At 31.1% G+C, this 22475-nt stretch overlaps 2 long non-coding RNA genes across 2 annotated transcripts in view; one reads left to right on the top strand and one right to left on the bottom strand.

Moving 5' to 3' along the window:
* The window catches only part of LOC143054898 (uncharacterized), a 241665-nt gene that overhangs the window by 143662 nt on the left and 75528 nt on the right, over positions 1-22475 (top strand). The gene's annotated exons all lie outside the window — the stretch shown is intronic.
* On the bottom strand, positions 13595-15808 carry LOC143054885 (uncharacterized). Its single transcript, XR_012971862.1, has 3 exons — positions 15751-15808; positions 14240-14331; positions 13595-13779 (listed from the first exon to the last, which is right to left on the bottom strand). It is a non-coding gene; the product is annotated as an uncharacterized LOC143054885 (long non-coding RNA).

Genomic DNA, 22475 nt, shown 5'->3' with positions numbered 1-22475 from the left:
TCGACTGTACACTGGTAACATTCTACATCCTACACAAACTACACAGATCAACATTTTAATTATACTCTGACCAACACTACTTAGAGAAACGCAAACAAGAAACACGCAGCTTCCTCCAATTTCAACAAATGCTTCTCTGGAAAATTATAATAAGATATAAGATGACTCAAATTATTTCGCAAATGATCACAATTTAAAGCTATAACCAGAGGAAAATGTTCATGGCGCTTTTACGTTTCCGTACTACACACGTTTAAAGTTGATATTTTGTTATAGGTTCAATGAACATGCATGCCATACTAGATACCCGTTTGTAGACATGACTAATCGACAATCGGTAATTTTAATATATGAAACGAAAGTAGAAATTTTCAAACAAGAGGACTTCTGTTAAAGGTAATTTTAGTTTAAGTTCTTTTCAATATATTTCTATTAATCAAACAGCAGTTTTAAAGCATCTATACTTTTGTTTGTTACATTATATATTTGATCTTTATGAGACACTTAATATTATAGATTCGTCAACATTTGCGTATTAGGGATGCATCTTATGTAAAAAACAAATAGATGTTAGTTCATTGTTATGCTGTTTGGCAGCCAGGTCAACCACCTGCCCATCTAAAATCCCCCTCTCAGTTTGCCATTCTTGGATATGCCACCCTTTAACGATATAACACGCCTCACTTATCATACTAATTTTGACAAATGCCTCATTCTGGGAAAACAATGTATATATTATGATTGATGTGAAGTTAGCAGCCGGTTCGTTATTCGATATTCAATATCATACCGGCTACTAGCAGGCAGTTCGATATTCAAATTTAGGTGAAAATCATAAAAAATATAATATTTGATAACATTAAAAGCTTGATTTTCATAGTTGAATGGAGTGAAAAGATACGTAGGAAATCGTTTTATGACCCTCCAGTTGCCTTAAACTCTCGTTGTCCTCGAATATAAACCCTTATAAATTATTATGCAGTTATGTGAGTTGTATATTTGTCTTTATGTACTATAGATTATTATGAATAAAACGACATAAAATCTGTAATTTTATATCTAAAACTTCTTTAAACAAAAACAAAAACCGATCACTGTACAAACATTTAGAAATATAAATAGAAATATATGGAATGCCCCCATAAAAGAAATATATAGCGTTCTTTCAATGTCCATAACATTTGACAAATTCATATACTCTGTATATAAAAAGATTGTATCAAAAGGATTTCCCAGAATAATGTCATCTTCGATATCTACGGAGAGCTTAGATTGTCACTTTTCAGCTAAAACTTGTCAAAATTTCAGGACAAAGAGCACAGGCTAATGGCGAAAGCCCCCTGCTTACTCAATCTGCCTAATATTAAGCAGACAATTAGTTAATATGTAAATACACACCTGACTAAAAGAAATTTAGATACACTTTATGTTTTCTATGTTTACGGAGGGCCCAAAGTGCCAGTTAAATATTAAAACTATATAAACTATGTAGGACTCAAATCTATGGCGGGTTCCAAATCGATTCCTAATCTATGGTAAATGTGACGTTACAAACGCCAAACAACTCAAATCTATGGCAGATTTTTGTTTTCTCCAAATCCATGACAGATCTGGGGGAGAGAGTAACATATAACGTCACAATTGAATAACGCCATATTACATCTTCGCCGCCAATAACGATGGCGGAACCCATAGATTTGAACACCCTTGTTATTGAAGCTATTTTCCTGAAAAATTGCCGGTGGTTAAAATAATGATGAGACCGACTATTCCGAAGAGGAACAAGATGTGATGTAGCGGTCAATACCCGAGATGAATAAGGGCACCGTTTTTTTTTTAGTATCGCATATTTTTGAAAAGTAGTTTTGATGGTAGTCTATGGTCTACGGCTGGCAAAGTTTATAAAGTGAAAGACCAAATTATCGGATAAATCCACATCAAACAGGTACCATGCACAGATTAAAAATGTTTTATTTTTTACAGAGCACACCATTTCATCTTGAAGTCTTTTTTAAGGTTAATTAATTCATAATTGATGACTATTTTGGTTGACCATTATGGAATGTTTATTTTACAAAGATTTATAGACAAAATCCCGTTGTCATGTAAGTCACTTACTGGTCGAAAATGTACGGCATTGTTTTCCATTTACCAAAAAATTGCCATAGATTTGGAAATAATAAAAAACCGCCATAGATAAGGAAACAACAAAAATTGCCATAGATAAGGATTGTTAAAAAAATCTGCCATAGATTTGGGATGTCGTGACGTCACATTTACCATTTAAAGATATAGAAACACATATTTCGGTCCCCACAAAATGGCAGACAAGTATCCGTAAATAAACAACTGCAGTTGAAGTATTTTTCTATGTATATCAGGCATATCAGACGTTTAAATATGAATATTTGGTTACAAGAAATGATACTTAATATGCGAATTACATAATATATAGCATGTAGAAGGTATGCCTTGAGTAATTACATACATTCGTAACACTTGCACAACAAAATGTAAACAAATGAAAAATTCATTTCACTTCCAGTGTTCTATACATTCAAAATTTGATTAACTTGATAATTGTCATCATCATCTCACCTATATACAAACATGAACTAGAAAGTTATATTACAGCTGATGAAATGCTTCCCCTTTATGTTTAGTAAAAACTTGAACTTTGACTTGTGATCATAGTAATAAGTATAATTATATACCTATATGGAGTAATTTTCTTTCAGAACGACAGGACATTCTTTTTCAGAATCAACCCGGACGATACCATCTTTCAATGATATATGCTCCAAGGCATAAAATAATGACCTGTGTGAGGTCATTATTTTCCTTGATAAACATGCAATCTATGATTTACTTCAAAACTTTATTCGTCTAATAGTTTTTTGTTGCCTATTTGGAAATTTATTTTTAAAAGTTCAATCGATGATAGGTGTAAAAGAAACCGTCATTGTAGTCCCGCATTTTAATTTAAGAGACAAATAACGTGAAGTTTTGTTAATTTATCGCTACAATAAAGAAACATTATCATATATGTCAGATGAATTTTAATGTAGACTTTCATAATAAATCCAGATTTAACATATTCGTGTGTAAGATTTTGAAAATCTTATTGAGTCAAACTGAATAGGTTGATTGATTTTTGGTGGCTTGCTTAACGTCCAGTGGCAAATATTTCATGCATGTTCAGAACGATACACACTGAATAGGAAATCATACTCAGTCTGTGACCTATGTGTATTTATATTCGTCTTCGTGTCAGTTCTTAACTTTTTTAAATTTATGTATACCTTTTACTCTATCAAATGATCAATCTTTTAATAAAATGTACTGCTATTCAAAAGACGATTTTTCTGAATTTTTCATTCGATTCAAGTAAAATTGTTAAAAAAATAACCATTTTTCCGCGAAAGAAATAACATAACAAATAGAAAAAAAACATATCCCCTCCCCCTTTTTCATAAGCTAAGTGGTACAATAAAGTACTTACAATGTGTCTTGTATTTGTCATACACCGTTAAAGTAATATTTTAATTGTGTATGGATAATATTTTTTAAAAGGTTTATATCTAAATTATGTTGTGAGTTTTATTTCACATTCTAAATGAGCCGCAGGGCGTATTAAAACCTGAACGCATTAGAAAGGAATATCCCACTTTAGTATTGTCGGTAAAAAAGGATACTAAATTTTACAAATCTTTATAATTGTTTTTTTTTTACGGTATATAAGTCAGATAATGCATATTTTAAGGTTTTTCTTGTCGTAGAACACACCTCGGGGTGTTCTTCGACAAGAAAAACCTTAAAATATGCATTATCTATAACGTATTTACTTATAAATTACACTGGGCAATTAAATACCTATTTGTTTAATGTTACATTCACCAGTACCTTAAAATATATACAGAGTCTATGATATAGTTGAATTTTATGGACATTAAAAGACCGTCCATTGGCGTTTCACCCTCATTTAAGCGGTCTCAGGTAGGTTTTCACTATACATTTTGATTATCAAACTGGCACTTTGGGCCTTACGTAAATATGGAAGACATAAAGTCTACCCCAAATTCCTTTTAGTCACGTGTGTATCTACCTATTAACTAAATGTCTGCATAATATAAGAGAGATTGTGAGATCAGGGGACTCTCACCATTGCCCTTTGCCCTTTGTTCTAAGATTTTGACAATTTTTTGCTGAAAAGTGACAATCTAAACCATCCGTAGATATCGAAGATGACATTATTCAAGGAAATCTTTCTAATACAACCTTTACATATACAGAGTCTATCATGATTGAGTTGAATTTTATGAACATTGAAAGATCAGGGGGGTCTTGCCCTCATTTAAGCGGTCTCAGGTAGGTTTTTACTATATATAGTTCTCTTTTGGACCTTCAATGAATATTTCTATTTATATTTCTAAATGTTTATAGAGTTCTCTGTTTTTATTCATTTTTTAAGAAATATTACATATAAAAGTAAATCTTTGAAGTCGTTTAATTGATAAAAATCTATATTACATTTTGGTACATAAAGACAAATATGCAACTTAGAAAAGGGTTTATATTCGAGAATTTACGACAACTTTATGGTTTTCTACGTATTTTTTCAGTCCTCTCAACTATAAAAATCATGCTTTTAATTTTATCAAGTATTTAATGTTTTATGATTTTCAACTAAATTTTGAATATCGAACCGACTGCTGGCTATCGAATATCGAATAACGAAGCGGCTGCAAAATTCACATACATCTATACCTATGGATGTGAAGTTAGCAGCCAGTTAGTTATTCGATATTAGATATTCAATATGCGACCAGCTGCTAGCAGTCGGTTCAATATTTAAATTCAGTTGAAAATATTATATTTGATAACATTAAAAGCAAGATTTTCAAAGTTGAAAGGGATAATAAGATCCGTAGGAAATCGTTTTTCGAAGACTTCAAGTTGATTTAAATATCGTCGTCCCCGAATTTAAACTTTTATCAATGCTTATGCAAGTTGCATATGTAGACTTTGTACCTTTATATTATTAAGTTTTTTTTATCAATAAAACGACATTAAAATTGTGTTTTTCAATCTAATATTATTTAAAACAAAACTAAAAATAAAAACCGATATCTCTAGAAACATTTATAAATAGAAATATAAATATATATGGAAAGCCACCAAAAAAGAAATATATAGTGAAAACCTACCTGAGACCACTTAAATGACCCTGAAACCATCTTGTTCTTTCAATGTCAAAAACATGCAATGAATCAACAGACTCTGTATATATATTGATTCCCTAAAAAGGATTCAAAGGATAATGTCATCTCCGATATTAATGGGGGACTTCAATTGTCACTTTTCAGCTAGCAATAGTGCAAATTTCAGGACACATCGCAATGAGGACCCCCTGATCTCTCAATCTGCCTAATATTAAGCAGACATTATGTTTATCGGTAGATACAAACGTGACTTAAGGGAATATGGGCGCACCTCCTGTCTTCTATGTTTACAGAGGGCCCAAAGTGCCAGTTAGATATTCAGAAATATAACGAAAATCTACACGAGACCGTTAAATTATAATGAGACCCTCTTGTTCTTTTAACGTCAATTAATTTCGACGAATTCATAGACTATCAATACGTTAACACAAAGGTTTCAAGAAAAAGATCTTTACTGACATATTGAGAGATCAGAAAAGTGACAATATAAGCTCTCCGTAGATACGAAAGATGACATTACTCTCGGAAATCCTTCTAATACAACCTTTATAAATGCAAGGTCTATGATTAACTAAATGTTATGAAATTAAGAGACAAGGGGGTCTCACCCGCATTTAAGCGGTTCAGGTAGTTTTTCACTATACATTTCATTTTTTGGAATTTCCATCAACATTTTAGTTGCTAGAGTTATCGGTTTTTCTTTTTGTTGTTAGATATAACATATATAAAAGGACTTCTTTGAAGACGTTTTATTGATAAAAATTTATTATAAATAAAGACTAATATGCAATTTAGAAAAGGGTTTATATTCGATGACAAGGATCATTTACGAGATCTTGAAGAGGTCATTAAACGATTTCCTAAGTATCTTATTAGTCCTCTTAATTATGAAAATCATGGTTTTAAAGTTATCAAGTATTTTTTTTCTCTATGATTTTCGACTTAATTTTGAATATCGAACCGACTGCTTGCATCCGATTGGATATTGACTATTGATTATCGATTAACGAACCGGCTGCTAATTCTACATACATGTATAAATTCATTTAAATATTGCATTTGTAACAAGTAACAACATTTATATGACCCTTTTTTTATTATTAAACATAGCTAAATGATTATAGGCTTATTGGTGGTAACGGCAAACTTTCTTTAACACATACCTTTAAGATAACATTGATTACTCGTCCCCGTAAACATTAGTTTTTAACTCCATAAAAAAATATGGGTTTATATACTTTTGCTTGTAAAAAAAGAGATAATCGTATTTCCAGTTTAGTAAAGATCATTCCTGGTTTCAAATAAAAGATTTATGTATGCATATTTAAAAAATGTATGGTTTCTGGGTACGTTTCCATGATATAAATACACAAGAAGCTATCAAAGTCACGTCGTTTGGTATTTGTCAATGTAATGTGTTAACCATTAGTTTTCAATCGACCCTTTAGCTGTACCTTGTCCCACGTTGGAGTTATAATCAATGAACCTTAAATTGAATCACTGTAGGGTGTCATTGAATTGTTTCAGGTCCAAAGATGCAATTGGATTGTTTCAGGTCCAATAATGTATATATATATCCATAATTCTGCCACTGATGGTCTTTTATGGAACGAAACCGATCAGGCTATGAAACGAAACCGACCAGGCTATGAAAAATCACAAGACTCTGTTAATTATGTGTTTTATATTTTTATGCCTTCACATAATTTGAAGATGCTTTGATATACTGGAAACCAAGTGAACTTTGTTTAACATTCCCCTAGATAGGATTAACTGTGATATTAGTATTTATACTACTGCAAATAAAAAATGAGTTCGTACATTGGTATCACGTCGTCATTGTCGTCAGCATCGTACGAAAACATTTAGTTTCCGGAAAATAACTTTAGTTTAAGTAAATGGATCTCTATGAAATTTCAACACTTGGTTTGAAACCACAACAGAAAAGTAAGAATTTATTATGGGGGTTATGGTTCCAACAGTTTAGGATCAAAGGACCAAAAATAGGACAAAATAAGTATTTTTCTAGTTTCCAGACAATAACTTGTGTGTGAGTTATGGACCTTACTGAAATTGAACTACAAGGTTCCATTTCAAAACAGTAGGTTAGGATTGTATTTGGTGGTTATGGTCTAAACCGTTTAATGATTCGGGGTCAAAAAAGGGACCAAAAACAATACTTTCCTAAAACTTTGTTTCATTGCTTATTTCTTAACTAATTACAATGGAATTTTATTCTTTAATTCTTTGAGTTGCTGAATCTTACCGTGTATTAAGTTTTCGGAATTTGGTCCCCGTTTTTATATTGGTCCACATGAGGTCCATAGGATCTAAAATTAAACTTGTTTATTTTCATCAACAGTTTAATTATTGAGGTTCTTTGATATGCCACCGAATCTACCTGGAAGTGTGTACTATTTTTGCAATATTGAGAAAAGTTCCTGTTTACTCCATATAAAAGATTTTAAATTATTGCGAATATAATCCTATCACAATTTTCGCAATCATAAAGACATCGCAATAATTGTTGAATTTACAGTATTTAGATTTTTAATTTTTGATCCCGTTTTTTTATTCTACATTAAGGTCTCAAGGGTCCAAAACAAAACTTTGTTTAATTTTAGCAAACATTGAATTCTTGGAGTTTATTAATATGCTGAATATAAACATGTATTTAGATTTTTGATTATAGGCCCAGTTTTCAAGTTTGTCCAAATTGGGGTCCAAAATTTAACTTTGTTTGATTTCAACAAAAATTGAATATCTGGTGTTCTTTGATATGGTAAATCTAACCGTAAATCTAGATTTTTGATTTTGGGGCCATGTTATAAAATTGGTCTTAAAAGTAAAAGGTAAAAAAGGTAAAAAAAAGCTGGTTTGATTTCATCAAAAATCTAATTATTGTGGTACTTTGATATGCCGATTCTAACTGTATTTTTAGATTTAAATTGTCTGGTACCATTTTCCAATTGGTCTACATTAAGGTCGGAACGGTTCAAAATTTAATTTTGTTTGACAAATAAAACTTGAATTCTTGGGTTTCTTTGATATGCTTAATAATCTAAACATGTATTTATATTTTTTATTAATGGTTTTCAAGTTGGTCCACATTGAGGTCTAACATTTAACTTAGTTTGATTTTAATGAAAACTGAATGTATGGGTTCTTAGATACATATGTATGCAAAATCTAACCATGTATTTAGATTTTTGACTTGGGCCCTGTTATCCAATTGGTTCACATTAAGGTCAAAAGGGTCCAAATTCAAATTTGTTTGATTTTATTAAAAATGAATTCTTGAAATGCTTCGATATGCTGAATCAATCCATGGCCATGTATTAAGATGTCGAATATTGGACTATACTAGGTAAATTTAATTTTTTAGGTTCATTAGACCACATTCATTTGGTGTCAGAAACTGATGCTGTGACAACTATTTAATCACAATCCAACTTCAGAGCTGTATCAAATATGAATGTCCTTACCTTTTTTGCTGATAAAAGGATCTGTTTAATGATTAATTGAGCAATTGATAATTGCTGAATGTCAAGTAACAGATAATAAATGAAAATTCAGAATAGTTCTCTCAGCAAATACGGAACTGCAGAAAAGATTAACGTACACGTTACCAAATTGAAATGCAGAGGATATCATAGTTCAGGTTTATATATTTTGTCAGTTGGTTAACTATAGAGGTAACTGTTTTTGGCATTTGCCGTTTATCACAATTGTTCTTGTAAATATGCTTGAGACACAAATTATTCAACACGTCAATCACTTTTGACTCAAATTTAGTACGAAAAAAGTAAAATCACAAAAATCTGAATTCCGAGGCAAATTCAATCGAAAAGTCCGTAATGACATGGCAAAATCAAATGACAAAACACATTAAGCGAATAGCATATTCCTAAATTAGAACAGGCATTTACAAATGTTGAAAATGGATGATTGAACATGATATTTTAGCGCTAAACCTCTGACTTGTACGACAGTTGCATACAATTACGTTATATCTACAACGATGCGTGAACAAAACAGAATAAATGAAAGAAAATATCAAGACATGGGCACATCAGTCATCAATGTGTTACTTACAACAAACAATTTTACAAAAAGCACAAAAACATCTATCAAATTAAAAACACATTCATAGCTTCGCGTGTCTGACTTTAGATACATTAGATAGGAAGAAATTTTGTCGTCCAATGTTTATTCAAAACAATTTTATAATTGCACATGGGGAATGCTGGTATACAGACCTACTGTTAAACAATCAAAAGTATTTTAAATTAATTTCAGAAATAGATCGAGATTTCAAATTGTCCAGAAGTTCTTTAGAATCTCTAAGAATCCACAAAGGTTAATACCACTCCGCGATTAAAATGATTTTGTTTTTTGTCGATCAAAGTATTTTCTAATTCAGAATAAACCTATAACATTATGACATATACTAAAACAATAACATATTAACGGGGTCTGTTATTAACGTACAGAGTCATGTTATAAGTACCAAAATAAAAAAAAAAGTCGCCTATACAAAACACACCAGTAAAAAAGAAAGATAATACAAACACATTGACGGGGTGTATAAGTACCGAGCAACGTCAAATGAATATCACGAAAAATAGTAAAAGTAATATTAATAATAGAACAAAGACAAATGAAACACTATAACACGTTATTTAAAAGATGATAAACAACGTAAGTACGCAGAATCTATACATCAAGACCATCATGTATAATTTGTGAATTTGATATGGAATATTTATCAACAAGGTCTTGGTACCTTCCGATGAACATTTTTTAGTAAAAGGACGAGAAGGTCTTTGACCTACCCCGGATTCATCAACTTTCTGCACAGACACTGGTGACGATTAACAAAGTTTAAGTAGGAGCTACAAGCTCTTGCATATCGAATAAGATGGGAAATGTATATCTCATATGCAGGTGAGTTAGTGTATTGTTATTAAGATGGGGGAAATTAATAATTTCAAAATTAAAATCGTCTCGTTTGAACAATAAAGTTTCGCAAATATACTTTGTTAAATGCAAACAACCTCAACATATCAACATACAAAAAAAATTAAAAAGAGACAATAATAAGGACCTGTATTAGATACATTGTTTAAATGGGAGGTTTGGCATGCCACAAAACCAGGTTCAACCCACCATTTTTATCTTTAAAAATGTCCTGTACCAAGTCAGGAAAATGGTCATTGTTATATCATAGTTCGTTTCTGTGTATGTAACATTTTAATGGTGTGTTTGTCGTTTATTTTTTCTTATATTTGAGTGTGAATTCACATTACTATAAGACGTGTCACGGTACATTTCTATCCCAAATTCATGTATTTGGTTTTGATGTTATATTTGTTATTCTCATCGGATTTTGTCTAATGCTTAGTCTGTTTCTGTGTGTGTTACATTTTGATGTTGTGTCGTTGTTCTCCTCTTATATTTAATGCGTTTCCCTCAGTTATAGTTTGTTATCCCAATTTTGTTTTTTGTCCATAGATTTACGAGTTTTGAACAGCAATATACTACTGTTGCCTTTATTTAGGGAGACATGTACAACAAACTTTGAAAACTGGCGTGCATACTTTATCAGCATCAATGTGTATGCCCTGTTCATTATGTATAAATACTATTCACCTTTCTAATTTATACAGTTATATTAAGATCTTCATGAATTTCTAACTCTTGTCAGCTGAAACTACGATTACACTTTTGATTTATCAGTATGTATTATTTAATTGATTGAGCATAAATGTAAAATATCAAATATAATATACTTAATGTTAAACAATGTATTGACATACTACCCGACAATCACACAATTAAAATGTTTAGCAACAATCTAGAAAAGGAATTTCTAGTAATGCGTTTTTTTTTCCTTTTAAAGTTGACGTGTTTGACACAGGACAGCTGTTTTCCATTCATTTCATGTGTTTGAGCTTTTGATTTTTCCATTCTTTAACTAACGACTTTTGCTATTGACTATTGTCTGATGTTTACACAGTAAAAGATGGAAATAGACATGCTGAACATTATTAATTAACATATCCTTCCCAACCTTGAATTTTTGATTCCAATTATCTTGAAAAAAAGTTGCTGCTCAAATGAAAGCTAATAAACAAAGGCTTCCAAATGGTGAAGTTGAAATCTGTATATATGTGTTTAGGTGCCAGCTGAAGGACACCTCCGGGTGCGGAAATTTCTCGCTACATTGAAGACCTGTTGCTGACCTTCTGCTGATGTTTTTTCTATTGTCGGGTTGTTGTCTCTTTGACACATTCCCCATTTCCATTTTCAATTTCATTTCGTTAATTTTACGATCGTAACCACGAATAGGTTGATCTTTATTGAAGAACTGCGTCGCAAATGATATCGGAAATGTTCCTTATGTGGTAACTACAACCCCCTACCCGTTTCACGAATGTGACCTACCGAATTAAAATATTTGCCGGATTTGTAATAACATGAGCAACACAACGAGTGCCACATATGGAGCAGGATCTGCTTACTCTTCAGGAGCACCTGAGCTCACCCCAAGATTGTTGTTTGGTTCGTGTTGCTCAGTCTTAAGTTTTCTTTGTTGTGTCTTGTATAGTACTTTTATTTGTCTGTTTGTATGTATCTGTTTTAGCCATGGCATTGTCAGTTAAATTTCGATTGCTGAGTTTAAATTATATTCCAGGTACTTTTGATAACTATTTAAACCATTGGGTCGATGCCACTGCTGGTGGACGTTTCGTCCCCGATGGTATCACCAGCTAAGTAGTCAACATTTCGGTGTTGACATGAATATCCATAATGTGGTCATTTTTATAAATTTGAATTTTTCGAAAAACTAAGGATTTTCTTATTCCAGGCATTGATTACCTTAGCCGTATTTGGCACAACTTTTTGGAATTTTGGATCCTCAATGCTCTTCAACTTTGTGCATGTTTGGCTTTATCAATATTTTGATTTGAGCGTCACTGATGAGTCTTATGAAACGCGCGTCTGGCGTACTAAATTATAATCGTGGTACTTTTGATAACTATTTGACCCTTTTGTTTCTTTCGCTCTTCTTTTATACTGATGTTTCTTTTTAAATAATTTGTTTATTTTTCCTTTAAAACCAATTTCGCTTTTAAGTAAGCTCACATTCTCAAATGTACTATACGAAATCATCAGTTAAGTGTAACGACTCTAATAAACAGAAAAAAAAGACGATCTCTTAAAGGTTTTCGACGATAATTATATATCAATATCATTTTTTTACACATTTTAATACAAAATAAAAGAATCATAAATAATATTGGCAGTGGAACACGTTTTATTTTTATACTAAAAACCAAATTAGCAACTACAGGTCATGGTACGTACTTTCCCAGCAGGCACTCAACGTTGATTCAACGTTGAAACAAGGTTGTTTCTCAACGTTGAAACAATGTCAAATTTATGTTTGATTTTGAAAATTTGAATTAACGTTGTCATTTCAACGTTGAAGTTTCAACATCCATTCAACGTTGATTCAAGGTTGAATAGTAGTTGAAAGTATAATAATGAAATTTATTATAAAGCTACAAACACCACATTTTTACCTGCTTTCCAAGTTTTTGCTGTTGTTAGATGGTAAACAGGCAGTGTGGGTGTACATGTTTTTTTTTTTAATGTTTTTCCCTGTCACCAATACACATATGTACAAAATAGATAAGTTAAATGGAAGACATCTAAATAAATACATCAACTGTTACTTTAAACAACATTTGGTGCTTGTACAAAGTCAAAAAACTAGACCATAAATGTCACATCTTAAAATCCGGTTGGCAGAAGGAATAGCTGAAATGATTGTGTGTGTCCACTTGTATTTAACAATAACTATAGACATAATTATCTATTTAATTTATAAGTGGACACCTATCATTTTTGATATATTCTTACTTGTAGTTTTTCTTGTTGTGAATAGCTATAAAAAGACAAATCATTCAATGAATTTGCACAGTTTGCATAAAAACTAAGACATGCACTTTATTCCCTGACACCACAGAAAGGTAAGAAGATGTTGAATAGTTCTAAACAATTCTCACAAGTTCAAAGTAGTTTTTATTAAACGACCAACCAATGTTAAAACCCTTCTTGAAAGTAGTATATATATCTAGGAAGAGTGAAGACATTATTAGATCCAATGTGTGTTCAGGATGATCGCAATATTTACGAAAATAAGAAGATGCTGCATGACTGCTAACCAGACAACTATCCACAAAAAAGGTCCTTGATTATATATACATATATGTTATATAAATGTATATATTACCCTCATAAACCATTACATTAATACTTATTTACTCAGGAACAATAATATCAAAAATAGTAATACAATGATATTTCTTTTGATACAAGATTTATTTTATAAATTCATTTGTTATATTTGTCTCTTTTTGTCCTTATTGCATGTCATCATTCGTCCACCACCTCGGGATCTTTCAGCGGTAAATTTTAAGCAGGAGAGGTCTTTATCAGGTATGTATTTCCAAGTGACATCTTTTTACTCTTGCAGTATATTTAAACTCTGAAAAAAATCAGATTATATATATATAATAAATATAAATTGTATGTCCTGAAAAGATATTTTAAATTTGAGCCACTTTCAATTTGTTTCTAGAAGCATTGAAAATAAATAAAACCATAATGACGAAGCACATATTGTAATAAGATAATCATTAATAAAAATATATACATTAATGTTTACTATTAGTATTTTTTTGTTAATGAAGAAGCCTCAACCTGAGTTTTGTAACACTGCGGGTTCCACTATGTTATTGATAACAATGAAAACACTTTACCTAAGTAAGACGTTTTTTTTTATTGATGACTGCACAATTCCATTAACATAAAATAAAGAGCTTTACTAGAATAGCTTAGATATAAAGACAAACATAATATGGTATGTAAAGTAAACAAAATTATAATAAACAAAAGATTAATCTTTGAACACAAATGGTATATAGCTATACAGACAAAAAACCTACCTTTGATGATTTTAAAAACTGGAATTCCCAAAACTGAATTTTAATTTTGCTCCACTTGATGCCTTTTAGCCATTGATCTGTTTGACAAGCTTCTGTAAAATAAATAATACATGTTCATGATATCAGATAATGGACTGCTATAACATTCAAAACCAGGTTACGTACACATTAATGTTAACATGCATTTCTCATATTACACAGAGTTAGAGATCACCTGAAGATCAGTAAAGGCTCAGACTGACTTGTTTTTGTAAAAATAAAACAATAAAAGTATCAATTTTCCATGATCGTTCAAATTCAATACTTGTTGTCCAGTTGAAATTCATTGTTTAATATGATCGTCAAAAAGTATGTGGTTTACCAAGCCTTAAAGTTAAACTAAAAGAATCGCATATCTATAATACTAAAATTACGAGGTCCAATTTATCAGCCGTCATCACGTAAAAACGATGAATCAAAGAATTCAACTTTATATCTAACTAATATAGTACAATGCTGTTGATTAAAAATTACACCACTCCAGACCCCTTTGTTTCCCACATAATTAATATTGCCAATAATTAAGAAGTTCCGGGTCGAATCCGATACCGATACCAATAGTATATTCACCTGTTACCTATTACCTTATCTGTACGTTCCACATCTGACAGGCGCACCACCAAACGCTGTATTTAGGATTTTGCTATATACACGGGTCGTAATCAAAGGGTTGACACTACTAAATTCAATCATTGTCACATTGTTCCCGATTGTATTATTTTAATCAGTATGACTTTCTAAGATGACAATACGAATAATATAATTCTGGACTTAAAATAAGGCGTATAGGTACAGCATGTACTGTTTTCAATTTGTTAGCCGGAATGACGTAAACTGACAGCGAATCAAAGAATTCAACTTTAATTATAACTCATTAAGGACAATGCTTTTGATTAAAAAATACTCCTTTTCAGGGACTTTTGTTTTCCAAAAAAATTAATAATACCAATAATTAATAAGTTCCAGGTCGACGGGTTCAAACAGAAAGATGTTGAAAGCAGAGAAAACTGTGCATCTTATAATCGGCATGACTTTATCAGATGACAATACTAATACTAAAATAAGGCTTACGCATAGTTATATTCTTTAATTCAGCCACAGACCCGCGATATCACGGGTGTGTCCTAGTATATAGTATAAAGTAAACATGTTGGGAAATTTACCTGAGCAAAATAATGTAAACACTTGCTTATCTCCCCTTTTTCTTATATGAATCTTTAAGCATAATAATTGTAACAATCTTACCCTAAACTTTAAAATGAAACTAAATACCCCATTAAATGCTCTTAGAAATAGTATAATTGGAGGAAATTATATATGATGGCCCTTCCACGTGTTCTGATCTGTTTTCTGGAATACAATGTTGACGTTATAATTTTCTCTAATTGTGCAATATGATACCATTTCAGAATTTCTAAACACAATTCATAAATATAACAAACCGTGATAGCCACATGCAAACATCTACATACCATAAATATACGTGATAAACGGGAAGTTCTCTTTCGTCTTTGCTGTTCTTTTTCAAATACAGGAAAGGTGGGTGTTTGAATAATGCGCATAGGCAATCTAACTTCCTGTTCAAATCCCGCGAAAATATGAATGAAAGAAATCGCGATCATTGTTGATATTCAACTATTTTAAATTTCATTACATGTTATCTTTATGTTCAAATTAAAGTTGTGTGAAATGAAATTAATTAATTATATTTCTTATTTCCTAGAAATTTAGTATCAAACGACTTACCCCCCCCCCCTTTTCTCATACCGTCACGGTGACACAAAACTGAAGTTGAAATAGTGACCAATAGTTAATAGTACTATACTGTTTTGTGAAATCCAAAACTTTTTTTCATTCTTTTCTTTATAAATATATACTTCTACAGTTATGCATATATTGCCTTCTGATAATGATTTTTTTTATATAGGCCTACTATGAGTAAATAAGTTAACGTTTATTCAATGTTGAATCAACGTTCCAATTACAACGTTGAAATGTTGGTTTATTCCTCAACGTTGAAAATGTTACGTTGTTTAAACGTTGAATATACGTTGATCACATTTCAACCTCATTTCAACGTTTATTAAACGTTGAGTGCCTGCTGGGTTGTTTTTGTTTTTGTTTTTTTTTTGTTTAGGGAAGTTGTTTTTTGGGGGGAGAGGTCGACCTTTTAGATCAAGTAACTAATATTCTTTATTTACTAAACATTGAAACTGATATTGATTTCAAATTTGCAAACATAAAAAGGATAAGCATGAGGTATGTTTCTCATATTTATGTCCTTTGAATATATTTTGGTCATCATCACCACCAGAACGGGTATACTATCGCGTTAACTATAGAATTTTATCTTAGTTATTATAAACACCAATTTTGTTTTTATTGAACTCGTAGCACTGTAACATCTAGTTAACTCAATGAAAATCTAGTTTTTTTAAATCTATATTTATTATTTTAGATGTACTTAGTAAAGATACCTTGTCTCAATGCGTCGTTGATTGATTACATTCTATATTATACATATTTATGTTATAGCAAAATCTGCATTCTTTACCTTTTATTTGTTTAAATCATTTTCCAATAATCAGAATATAATATGTCAAACTTAGTGGTTAAACACCAAAATAGAAAAATAAAAAAAACCGCAAACATGAATGTAGTGAAGCAAGCAATACACGTGGATTCTAAAAACAAAAACATAACAAACAAACAACAAAAAACTAACAAACAAACAACAACAGAAATTCAAACATTTACGAATGAGAAACAACAGTGATGTGTTGCCCGCAATTTCGAAAAATTTTGGCTTCGTGTTTTTGTTTTCTTGCTGGCATGACTTAGAGGGAAGTTAGATAAATATATTTCTTTTTGTTTGAGCTTGTTTTTTCCTGATTTGCTGTTTGCATTACTGATATATAGATAATGATAAGTAAAATATGTGTTCACTTGTACTTTTTACACACCTTTATGTTATGCACATGTGTTACAAGACAATATTTGACAGTTCGGACAGTTCGGATTATGACTGGTGTGGCTGTATATATAAAGTTTGCGCCGCAGTCGATTTCAATATATAACGAATGAACCCATTTTTTTTTTCTTTCTGCTGCCACTACTTATCTCTTAAAACTAAGTAAAACCCTGTAATAACTAGCACATAAGTGTATTACAGCATTAATTTCCTATAATTATGATTACTTCTAATCAAACAACAAATCATAAAAAAAACTGATACAGTAGCCGTAAATACTGCCATCCGCAGAAATTCAGCTTTTTGTCATTTTTTCCTTTTTAAACATTGTGGGTGTTCCTCTCATCTATGTTATGATGATATGATACTAAACCCCTAACGGGAGGGAGTATGCCTGATAGTCATATAATTAAGACATAATCTTTCAATCAGTTTAATTAAAGGGAAACTCCGCAAAAAAATGAAAAATTGATATTTTGTTCTTGAAGCATAATAAACCACATGTTCATCAATAAAAAAGTTTAATTCTGTATGTAAAGAGATCAAAATCGATATTTGAAATTAATTATCAGTTCTTGGAAATCGCCATCTTGTCGGCATGTCCGATATAAAATGTCATGTGACTTCTGGTGATATCTATAAACCACAAAGAACAAACAGATTCGGGGATTACCGACCGTGCGTATCATCAATCAATCGGGTATTGCCGCAGACTTCATACATTGTTAAAATGTCTTGCTAAGTGTAGGGTTGTTCTGTCAAACAAGGTTGTGACAAAAGTGTACATAGTTTTCCCGATCCCACAACACAAAAAAGACATGCATTCTATGGTTGTGCAGCCTTAAAGTAATAGCAAAAAGTTTCATCTATAGCAAGCTAAGATGGTGTGTGACGACCATTTTGAACAACCTTCTTTCGAGAGAGAGATTCGTAATGATATTCTTTTAATAACAAAATAACCTAGCAGTGCTGATAGCTATAGTTATCAAATCCTTATATGATAAGATCTCGTTGATAAACACATATATAGATTTGATGAGGAAGAAAAGTTTCAATTATAAGAAAGACAAAATTAATGCAGTGTTCTTGTAACAATCAATGATATACAAAAGATTCATTAGTATGCCTCTTTTATTTAAAGTACATTGATTTATATCAAGAATATTTCCGTATTTAGACAAGGTAATTTTTCAAATTAATAAAGTTATACTATTATGTTATTCAACGGCTATTGACAAAGAGCGATGTTAGGAAGAGCTTTAGCTTGGATATAATATGTTGATGTAAATGTAATATAATATTTGCAATGCCAGGTTATAGAAATGTAAATATCGAAATATCGGACATTTCAATTTCTTTTTGAAAAGAGTTGTTTTTTGAACTAATCTTTGAATGATATACGGAATCAATTCAGAACGGTCATTTGTAAAGACACTTTACATTAAAATGTGTGACCCTATCTGGTATATTCGGTGAAAAATGTATAGGTTTTGTTTCTTTTTAAATTTTATTTCGTTATCTTATTAAATATATGTTGGCTTCCTCCCGAATTGACCCATTTAGTTATTGCCTATAGACGTTTGATTATTGTTACATACGATATATATATATATATATATAGAGAGAGAACCTTTCATACATCTTAAAATAAAACGACCTAAGAACCCTGTAATACTAGCTACTTAATATGGTTGTATTGGAATACAGATTGACAACTAGGCATGGTCCGAGATCATGTAATATTTGCCACGTGACGCTCATATTTCTTTCTACCATCATCATTTTATTCATTAAGTATTGCTGTAAACATCAATGTTTTTACACTCAAACAAAATGGGAGTAGTATATACTTTCAGAGCTTCTTCATGGTATATATTTGTAAAATACATACTTTCTTTGAGAGAACACTCACCAAACCAAAACGAACGATATAACCATGCAGGCATTTAGTTTTCGTCAGACACAAGATAAATAATCACTCTCAAAAACGTATATATGCATGCAGTTTCAAATGTCAAGAACAATTAGCGGTCGATGTCTATAGGTCACTGTTTAGTCCGTTTACAAACTGTTCAGAGTCAGACATGCCACTTGAACATTTTTGGAAGCCATCATGTACCACATTCGACGATGGGAACTCTTCTCTGATGGTGTTGACAACATAAGCTTATATTGTAATTATGGTTATCTGTATACAAGTGGTTGGCCTCGTCTGTCCCAACAATCATAATAACGAAACGCTACTAGTTTGCTTTTTCTGGTAGAGATGATCTCTGGAACTCATCCTCAATGGCACATATACGTCAGAAAACTTACAAGTATACAAGTAAAGATTGTTTCAAGAAAAACGAGGTTGGGACGAATTAATCTATATAAAATCGTCAATAGCAGTTATACATTACTAAGATATGCATTTTATTATAACTACTGTACTACTAATTTGGATAATTGACCGCTATCCTGTTCAACATTGCACGCAATTATCATGCATAGAATATAAAACAAACTTGTAAAAAAAGTCCTCAAACAAAATAATGTATTAGATAAGATTTATAATATAGGTATATCCATTAATGAAATAAACGATAATTTATTAGCATTCTTATCACAAATAATCTAGTTAGTGATTGTCATAATAATTCAAATAAGTAAAAACGAAATGTTAAAAAGAAAAAATAATCATGCTTGTTGCACTGTTGTATTTTTTTCAATTAATCACTTTAAAATTGCGAAAGATTTGCGATACTTAGCCTTTAAAAATCGCCAGATTTAAACACAAGTTAAAAAATTCCGGTAAAGTAAATCAGGTGTGCAATAATTTTTATTTGGGAAACGCAACATTTAATTTTTAAGGTTCTTTCAACTGAATATTTTAATTGTATGCTAATTGCATAGAACATTATCGGAAATTGTTCCATTTTTATGTTGCATACACTTCCGAAATTAAAAAAAAATATTTTAAATAAATTTATACAATTAAATTAGTGTTTCTCTATTGTCATCGGTGTATAAAACTCGCTATACCATTTCTGTTAATTCATTCGAAATGACAACGTTCACAGCTGTGTACACTTGAATTCACACCTATGTCTACCTGAGGCTAAAATGCTGCAAGGTAAAGTTCAAACCAATTCTACGCAAATTGAGAAATATACAATGACTCTACAAAATAATATACACACTCTTTCCACACATATTTTTCATTGAAATGGTTATCAAAGTTATAACGGTAAATAAAACGTAAAATATTTTCAGTTCAAGATCAGTAAAAATGTTCAACAGATATTTTATGAAAAAATCCGGACAATAATTTTTGAAATCAATTCGAAAATATTTATATTTATATAATTATATACTAGGAAGTTTTATTCAATAATACAAAACGGTACACGTATTTTGATATTGTGGTTATTAACTACGACCAACGATCATCTGTGCGCTTTTAATTACGTAGTATTGTGAGAAGAAATTAAGACTTTAACAGATTTTATTTTTTCCCATGATTCAACACATCGGGCTAAAACGTCACAACCCACTCTCGTAAGTCAAGCAAAAAAGTTACAAATACTTGATTTTCTCCGTTATTAGAAGGAATATAAATATAAAACTTTGTGATTGTGTTTTTTATGTTAAGACGAACATATTAAGATGATCAGTAAAAAATCGCGGAATTTCCCTTTAAGGTCTGGAGCTGGCATGTCAGTTAACTGCTAGTAGTCTGTTGTTATATGTGTACTTTTGTCATCTTGTTTATTTTCTGTCGTTACATCTTCTGACGTCAGACTCGGACTTCTCTTGGACTGTAATTTAATGTGCGTATTGTTATGCATTTACTTTTCTGCATTGGATAGAGGTATAGGGGGGGGGGGTTGAGATCTCATAAACATGTTTAACCCCGCCTAATTTTTGCGCCTGTCCAAAGCCAGGAGCCTCATGCCTTTGTTAATCTTGTATTCTTTTTAATTTTAGTTTTTTTGTGTATAATTTGGAGTTCAGTATGGCGTTCATTATCACTGAACTAGTATATATAATTGTTTAGGGGCCAGCTGAGGGACGCTTTAGGGTGCGGGAATTTCCCGCTGCATTGAAGACCTATTGGTGACCTTCTGCTGTTGTCGGATCTATAGTCGGTTGTTGTCTCTTTGAAACATTCTTCATTTTCGTTCTCTGGAGCTTCTTTTTATTCAAATGTGTTGAGCATGGTATTGTAATGTTCGAAACTCTTTGCCAAAGTGCAATAATTGACCTTGAGTCGAATATTTAGAAAAGAGCCCACTTAAAAATCATCAGTCTTTAACTTTCATCCTTACATCTTTAATCATGATAATAGTTAATCAGTTTCTGAATAGATTGAAAATTGACGTGAAAAAATTCTATGCTATGACTAGAAATAATAAGGTGGGAAATTGCAAATTTGTATCAGAAGAAAAAATCGGCCCTGTATATTAATAAAACATCCGTCTATTATTTTGCTACAGTAAAACCACTACTGTAATCTAAGTAGCCAATGCTGTATTTAGAGATTTCAATGAGATATCAACAACAAATAAAGGCAACAGTAGTATACCGCTGTTTAAAACTCGTAAATCCATAGACAAAAAACAAAATCGGGGTAACAAACTAAAATTGAAGAAAACTCATTAAATATAAGGAAACAACGACACAACATTAAAATGTAACACACACAGAAACGGACTAAGCATTAGACAAAATCCAATGAGAATAACAAATATAACATTAAAACCTAATACATGAATTTTGGATAGATAAGTACCAAAAACACACTAGATCGAAACTAGTTCTATTAGACAGTAACATTCAGAGATAATTGAACAAAAATATAAATTTGTTGTATTAGATATGTCGCCTTTTTTTTTACAGGAATAGAAGGGTGATAATAAAAGTAAGTGTTCATTTTTTAATTTTAAGTTGTCATCCTTTATTCATTCAAAATAAAATAAAAAATCTTACAAGGTATTATTTATCAATTGAGGGATAAGATGTTATTCATATTGAAAAAAAAGCTGAATTAATTTGTCATTCAAAAGGAAGCATCAATTCATGTCTCCCTTGTTTTAATTTGAAGAACTTGTATAAAATATATTAGATATACAATTTTCAAATAATAACAAAATGCAGGATTGACATACATGTAGTGAAAACTGTCAAATTATAGTGCAATTATTAGAATTAAATTTTATAGATGTTTAAAAAAGCTGTAACAAA

This window comes from Mytilus galloprovincialis, chromosome 12, assembly GCF_965363235.1.
Source record: "Mytilus galloprovincialis chromosome 12, xbMytGall1.hap1.1, whole genome shotgun sequence".
Lineage (NCBI taxonomy): Eukaryota > Metazoa > Mollusca > Bivalvia > Mytilida > Mytilidae > Mytilus > Mytilus galloprovincialis.
The sequence above is the reverse complement of the archived record's forward strand: the minus strand, read 5'-3'. Positions and strand labels throughout refer to the sequence as shown.